Source organism: Bufo bufo, chromosome 4, assembly GCF_905171765.1.
Source record: "Bufo bufo chromosome 4, aBufBuf1.1, whole genome shotgun sequence".
Lineage (NCBI taxonomy): Eukaryota > Metazoa > Chordata > Amphibia > Anura > Bufonidae > Bufo > Bufo bufo.
This window is the reverse complement of record NC_053392.1, coordinates 461,450,979-461,458,350: the sequence shown is the minus strand read 5'-3', so window position 1 is coordinate 461,458,350 and position 7,372 is coordinate 461,450,979.

Genomic DNA, 7,372 nt, shown 5'->3' with positions numbered 1-7,372 from the left:
TATGAGGCAGTCCTCAATAGACAGGACCTGATCTTTTCTGACCGGGAAAGAGCAGGCCGGAGTACATCGGGAACTGGAGGTGCCCGGATCGTACCTGGCCAACACTTTCCAGGTGTGGTCCCCCATACTGGAAAGAAGGGACGGACCCAAAAAAGGTGCAGAGTGTGTCACAGGAGGGGGATATGGAAGGACACCACTACTCAGTGTGACACGTGCCCCGATCATCCAGGCCTCTGCATTATTGGTTGCTTCAGGGAGTACCACACTTCCATGGAGTACTAAATTTATATTCCCCTTCCCCAATTTAGCCACTGACAATCGGATAAAAAACTATGGTTCTTAGACTTGAGACACTAAAACTAAAAAAAAAATTTTTCAAAAATATTATTTTGTAAAACTAAAATAAATAAAAAAAGTAGACATATTAGGTATCGCCACATCCGTAAGAATCTGCTGTATAAAAATACCCTATGCTCTAACCCCTCAGATGAACACGGTCAAAAAAATGAAATTAAAACGGTGCAAAAAAAGGTATTTTTTTGTCACCTTACATCACAAAAATTGTAATAGCAAGCGATCAAAAAGTCATATGCCCCCCAAAATAGTGCCAATAAAACCATCCTCTCATCGCACAAAAAATGAGCCCCTACCTAAGATAATCGGCTAAAAACTAAAAAAAAAACCTGACTCTTAGATTATGGAGATACTAAAATGTTTGTTTTTTTGTTAATAAAAAGATAATATAGTGTAAAACATAAATAAAATAAAAAATTAGACATATTGGATATCACCGAATCTATTAAGAATCTGCTCTATAAAATACCCCATGACCTAACCCCTCAGATTAACACGGTAAAAAAAAAAAAAATTAAAACTTTGTCAAAACAGCAATTTTTGGGTTAATTTTCCATTTTAATCAGTTTTTATCCAGTAACAAATCAAGGGTTAACAGCCAAACAAAACTTAATATTTACTACCCTGATTCTGCAGTTTACAGAAACACCCCATATGTGGTCGTAAACTGCTGTATGACCAAACGGCAGGGCGCATAAGGAAAGGAACGCTGTATGGTTTCTGGAAGGCAGATTTTGATGGCATTTTATTTGGCACCATGTCCCATCTGAAGCCCCCCTGATGTACCCCTAGAGTAGAAAATACATAAAAACGACCCCATCTAAGAAACTACACCCCTCAAGGTATTCAAAACAGTTTTTACAAACTTTATTAACCCTTTAGGTGTTCCTCAACAGTTTATGGCAAATGGATATGACATTTCAGAATTTCTATTTTTGATAACCTTGCATCAGAAAAATGTAAGATAGATAAACCAAAAATTATATGTACCCTAAAATTTGTCCCAACAAAACTGCCACCTTATCTCGTAGTTTCCAAAATGGGGTCACTTTTATGGAGTTTCTACTCTAGGGGTGCATCAGGGGGGCTTCAAATGGGACATGGTGTAAATAAACCAGTCCAGCAAAATCTGCCTTCCAAAAACCACATGGCGCACCTTTCCCCCTACGCCCTTCCGTGTGCCCGTACAGTAGTTTACGGCCACATATGGGGTGTTTCTGCAAACTACAGAATCAGGGCAATAAATATAGGCCCCTTTCACACGAGCGAGTATTCCGCGCGGATGCGATGCGGGAGGTGAACGCATTGCACCCGCACTGAATACTTACCCATTCATTTCTATGGGGCTGTGCACATGAGCGGTGATTTTCACGCATCACTTGTGCGTTGCGTGAAAATCGCAGCATGCTCCTCTTTGTGCGTTTTTCACGCAACGCAGGCCCCATAGAAGTGAATGGACTTGCGTGAAAATCGCAAGCATCCGCAAGCAAGTGCGGATGCGGTGCGATTTTCACGCACGGTTGCTAGGAGACGATCGGGATGGAGCCCCGATCGTTATTATTGAATACAGAATGCTTAGTAAAACAGCGCTGGAGGGGTTAAAAATAAATAAATAATAATTTAACTCACCTTAGTCCACTTGATCGCGTAGCCTGGCATCTGCTTCTGTCTCCTTTGTTGAATAGGACCTGTGGTGAGCATTAAGTACAGTTACAGGACCTTTGATGGTCATCACATGGTACGTCACATGATCTTTTACCATGGTGATGGATCATGTGATGACCGGAGTGACGTCATCAAAGGTCCTGGAATGAATGCTCACCACAGGTCCTGTTCAGCACAGAAGGAGACAGACGAGATGCCGGCAGCGCCAGCAAGTGGATTAAGGTGAGTTAAATTTTTTTTTTCTTTTTTAACCCCTCCAGCGCTATTTTACTATGCATTCTGTATTCAGAATGCTATTATTTTCCCTTATACCCATGTTATAAGGGAAAATAATACAATCTACAGAGCACCGATCCCAAGCCCGAACTTCTGTGAAGAAGTTCGGGTTCGGGTACCAAATATGCGCGATTTTTCTCACGCGAGTGCAAAACGCATTACAATGTTTTGCATTCGCGCGGAAAAATCGCGGGTGTTCCCGTAACGCACCCGCACATTTTCCCGCAATGCCCGTGTGAAAGGGGCCATAGCGTTTTGTTTGGCTGTTAACCCTTGCTTTGTAACTGGAAAAAATTGATTAAAATGGAAAATTTGCCAAAAAATCAAAATTCAGAAATTTTATCTCCATATGCCATTAACTCTTGTGGAATACTTAAAGGGTTAACGACCTTTGTAAAATCTGTTTTGAATACCTTGAGGGGTGTAGTTTCTAGAATGGGGTCATTTTTGGGTGGTGTCTATTACCTGTAAGCCTCACAAAATGACTTCAGACCTGAACTGGTATCTAAAAATTGGGTTTTTGAAAATTTCTGAAAAATTTAAAGATTTGCTTCTAAACTTCTAAGCCTTGTAACGTCCCCAAAAACTAAAATGACATTCACAAAATGAACCAAACATGAAGTAGACATGTGGGGAATGTAAAGTAATAACCATTTTTGTATGTATTACTATGTATTATAGAAGTAGAGAAATTGAAACTTGGAAATTTGCTAATTTTTCCAAACTTTTGGTAAATTTGATATTTTTATATAAATAAAAATGTTTTTTTGTTTTTTTTTACTTCATTTTGCCAGTGTCATGAAGTACAATATGTGACGAAAAAACAATCTCAGAATGGCCTGGATAAGTCAAAGCGTTTTAAAGAAATCACCACATAAAGTGACACTGGTCAGATTTGCAAAAAATGGCCTGGTCCTTAAGGTGAAATATGTCCGTGTCCTTAAGGAGTTAATAAGGGGCCATTTTTATGCGTCTTGAAGGGAAACTCTCAAAAAAGTGCCCTGTTGGAGCCTAGAAAAATGTTATTTCCTATCGGTTTGATGTATACAAATGTATACAGGATAGGATTAAAGGTCACATACTGACCGGACCATGCTGTTAGTCTGTTCATTTACATGGTGCAGCCAGGAAGGGGTTAGGTAAAGTGCAGTCAGGAAGGGGTTAAAGGCCTCTGCAGTAAGGCACATTGTCACTAAAGGGTTAACCCTTCAAACACTGCCATGAACATTATTGATGAACTTTTCCCATTTTTTTATACAAAGTTGTCTTTTGCCAAGATATTTCTCTCACCCAGCATGGGTATATGTAAAATGACACCCCAAAACACATTCCCCAACTTCTCCTGAATACGGAGATACCACATGTGTGACACTTTTTTGCAGCCTAGGTGGGCAAAGGGGCCCACATTCAAAAGAGCACCTTTCGGATTTCACCAGCCATTTTTTACAGAATTTGATTTCAAACTCCTTACCACACATTTGGGCCCCTAGAATGCCAGGGCAGTATAACTACCCCACAAGTGACCCCATTTTGGAAAGAAGACACCCCAAGGTATTCGCTGATGGGCATAGTGAGTTCATGGAAGTTTTTATTTTTTGTCCCAAGTTAGTGGAATATGAGACTTTGTAAGAAAAAAAAAAAAAAAATCATAATTTTCCGCTAACTTGTGACAAAAAATAAAAAGTTCTATGAACTCACTATGCCCATCAGCGAATACCTTAGGGTGTCTACTTTCTGAAATGGGGTCATTTGTGGGGTGTTTGTACTGTCTGGCCATTGTAGAACCTCAGGAAACATGACAGGTGCTCAGAAAGTCAGAGCTGCTTCAAAAAGCGGAAATTCACATTTTTGTACCATAGTTTGTAAACGCTATAACTTTTACCCAAACCATTTTTTTTTTTTACCCAAACATTTTTTTTTTATCAAAGACATGTAGAACAATAAATTTAGAGCAAAATTTATATATGGATCTCGTTTTTTTTGCAAAATTTTACAACTGAAAGTGAAAAATGTCATTTTTTTGCAAAAAAATCGTTACATTTTGATTAATAACAAAAAAAAGTAAAAATGTCAGCAGCAATGAAATACCACCAAATAAAAGCTCTATTAGTGAGAAGAAAAGGAGGTAAAATTCATTTGGGTGGTAAGTTGCATGACCGAGCAATAAACGGTGAAAGTAGTGTAGGTCAGAAGTGTAAAAAGTGGCCTGGTCTTTCAGGGTGTTTAAGCCATGGGGGCTGAGGTGGTTAAAGAACCATCTTTTTTCTTAACAAAGAAAAAAACAGCGGCAACAGGTGACTTCGAGGGTCGTATGTGTCCTTTTCTCAGACTCTCAGAGATATAAGCACGCATAGCGACCCTCTCAGGTTGGGAAAGATTGTATAAACGAGATTTAGGCAGCTTGGCGCCTGGGATGAGATTAATAGGGCAATCGTACTCCCTGTGCGGAGGCAAATCCTGAACTCCACTCTCAGAGAAGACATCCGAAAATTCAGAGAGGAAAGGTGGAACAGTCTTAGTAGAAACCTCAGAAACAGATGTCATGAGGCAATTCTCTCTGCAAAAGTCACTCCAACCATTTATTTTCCTCGCTTGCCAATCAATGGTGGGGTTATGTTTAGTGAGCCAGGGTAGCCCCAACACTAGAGGAGTAGGCAAACCGCTAAGGACAAAACATGACACATCCTCAACATGAGCATCACTCACAATTAAACGGATATTGTGAACTATGCCCTTTAATGATTTCTGAGAAAGTGGAGCGGAATCAATAGCAAAAACAGGAATATCCTTTCCCAAAGTGCATACCTGGAAACCATAAGTTATTGCAAATTGATGATCAATGAGATTGACAGCTGCTCCACTATCCACAAAAATCTCACAAAAAATGCTCTTGCTCTCTAGCGCCACCCTAGCAGGCAGGACAAAACGGGAACTACAAGCAAACGGAAAACCTTCAATTTCCGCCTCAACCCTGCCAATAGTAACAGACGGAACATTTTTAAAAGATTTTTTCCTTTTTGTTTCTTTATTACTCTCAGAAAACTGCCTGAATCTCCTAGAGGGACACACATTTGCGAAATGATTTATACCTCCACAACAAAAACAAACCCTCCCATGCGGACTGAATCTTCTATTGTCTGAGGCAATCAACCGCAGCTGCATGGGCTCCTGCTCAGAAGGGGCTGACAGCGACTGAGACCCCTGCGCACAGAATGGGATCGCTGCACTGTCCCGGGACTGAGCATGACAGGAAGGAGAGATCTCTCCTCTCTCTCTAAGACGCCTGTCAATACGAACGGCCTGAGACATAGCAGAATCCAAGGAGGTAGGTCTCTCATGAAAGGCAAATGCATCTTTCAATCCCTCCGAAAGACCATGGCAAAATTGACTTCGGAGTGCAGCATCATTCCAACCAGTATCAGCTGCCCATCTCCGAAATTCTGAGCAGTATATCTCTGCGGATTGTTTACCCTGGCATAACAGACGTAGTCTAGACTCAGCCAGAGCAATACGATCCGGATCATCATATATCCGACCCAGGGCTAAAAAGAATTCATCCACTGAATGGAGGGGCCGTGCCCACTCCGGCAGCGAAAAGGCCCAGGACTGAGCGTTACCCCTGAGCAGCGATATAATGATACCCACCCTCCGTTCCTCATCACCAGAGGAATGGGGAAGAAGGCGAAAATGGAGTTTGCAAGCCTCTCTAAAACGCACAAAATTCTCACTACCCCCGGAGAACGTATCCGGGAGCGAGATCTTAGGCTCAGAACAAACTCCATGAACGCAAGCTGAACCGGTCACTTGAAACTGAGAAAAAGTCTTACGGAGATCAGCTACCTCCAATGAAAGACCCTGGAAGCGTTCAGCCAAAAGTGAAACCGGATCCATGCTTGAGACGGTTTTGGCGGCTTATAATGTCACGGATGGTGTACAGGGAAACAAGACAATACAATCTATGAGTCACTGGATCCACAACTAAAGAACAAAAGGGAGACCCCTGCATGAGACCTGCCACTCTCCCTGACTGCTCAGCCTATGCGAACACCCCAAAGGTGGATGGGCGCATATCCACGTACCTCGACTATCTTACAGCTGAAGACCCTACAATAGTGAGGGGACAAGACCACCGGCCCCCTACACAGACACGGAGGGAGCCAGGGTCACCTGGATCCAGCAAACAGAAAATCACAAATACATAAACAGTACTTATCTTGCAGACGACTGGGAACTAGGAAAGGCATGCATACACACTCCAGGAAGTTGTATAAGCCGCAACCTAATGCATCATGGGGAGGAACTTAAAGGGAAGCAATCAGTCCAACTGCATGACAGCTGAGATAGGCTAACGAGATGAGGAACTGAAATCAAAACAAAGAAACTCAAGGAGAAGGTTCTGGACAGCTCCTGTCAGAGCTTCCCAGCTGTCTGGTTGTGACACTGAGCCCTTTGATATAATTGTCGCCAGCGCCGCTGGAGACAATTATACATGATAGGAGAAGGGGAGAAGCCTCCCCTCCTTCTATTATACGCATTCCGGCAGCGAAATTAACATTTCACTGGCCGGAATGCAGAGTGCCACAGGCGGGAGATCAAAGGCTTCTCCCGCCTGGTGTGCAGCGCGTCCCCGATGTGCAGGCCGGCGCAGTGACGTCATATCACTGCGCCGGCCCACGTGGATGATGGGCGCGCGCGCGTGCCCCCTGGTGCACGGCGCGGGAGTGCGGGCCGCCGGGGATAAATATCCGGCGGCCCCTGCACTCAGGGTTAAAACATCTGGGCCCCCACCTGGAAGAGGAGCGCGTCCTGCGCTCCGGGAGTCAGGGCCCCCCACGTGGCGGCCAACCGGACCGGACCCCCCCTTCAGATAGGAGAGCGCGATCGGCGCTCAAGGCTGCCCTCCTCAGGAGAGAGGATCGGGACCCCCCCCCTGGACGAATAAGTATCGCCCCCTATTAACCCCTATCCCACCAACGATCCACATCCCTGTACCACCTCCCATATATCCTAACCTGTTACCCCTGGCAACCCCATTACCCCTGGTAACCCCTATTACACCCCTGGTAACCCTTTACAC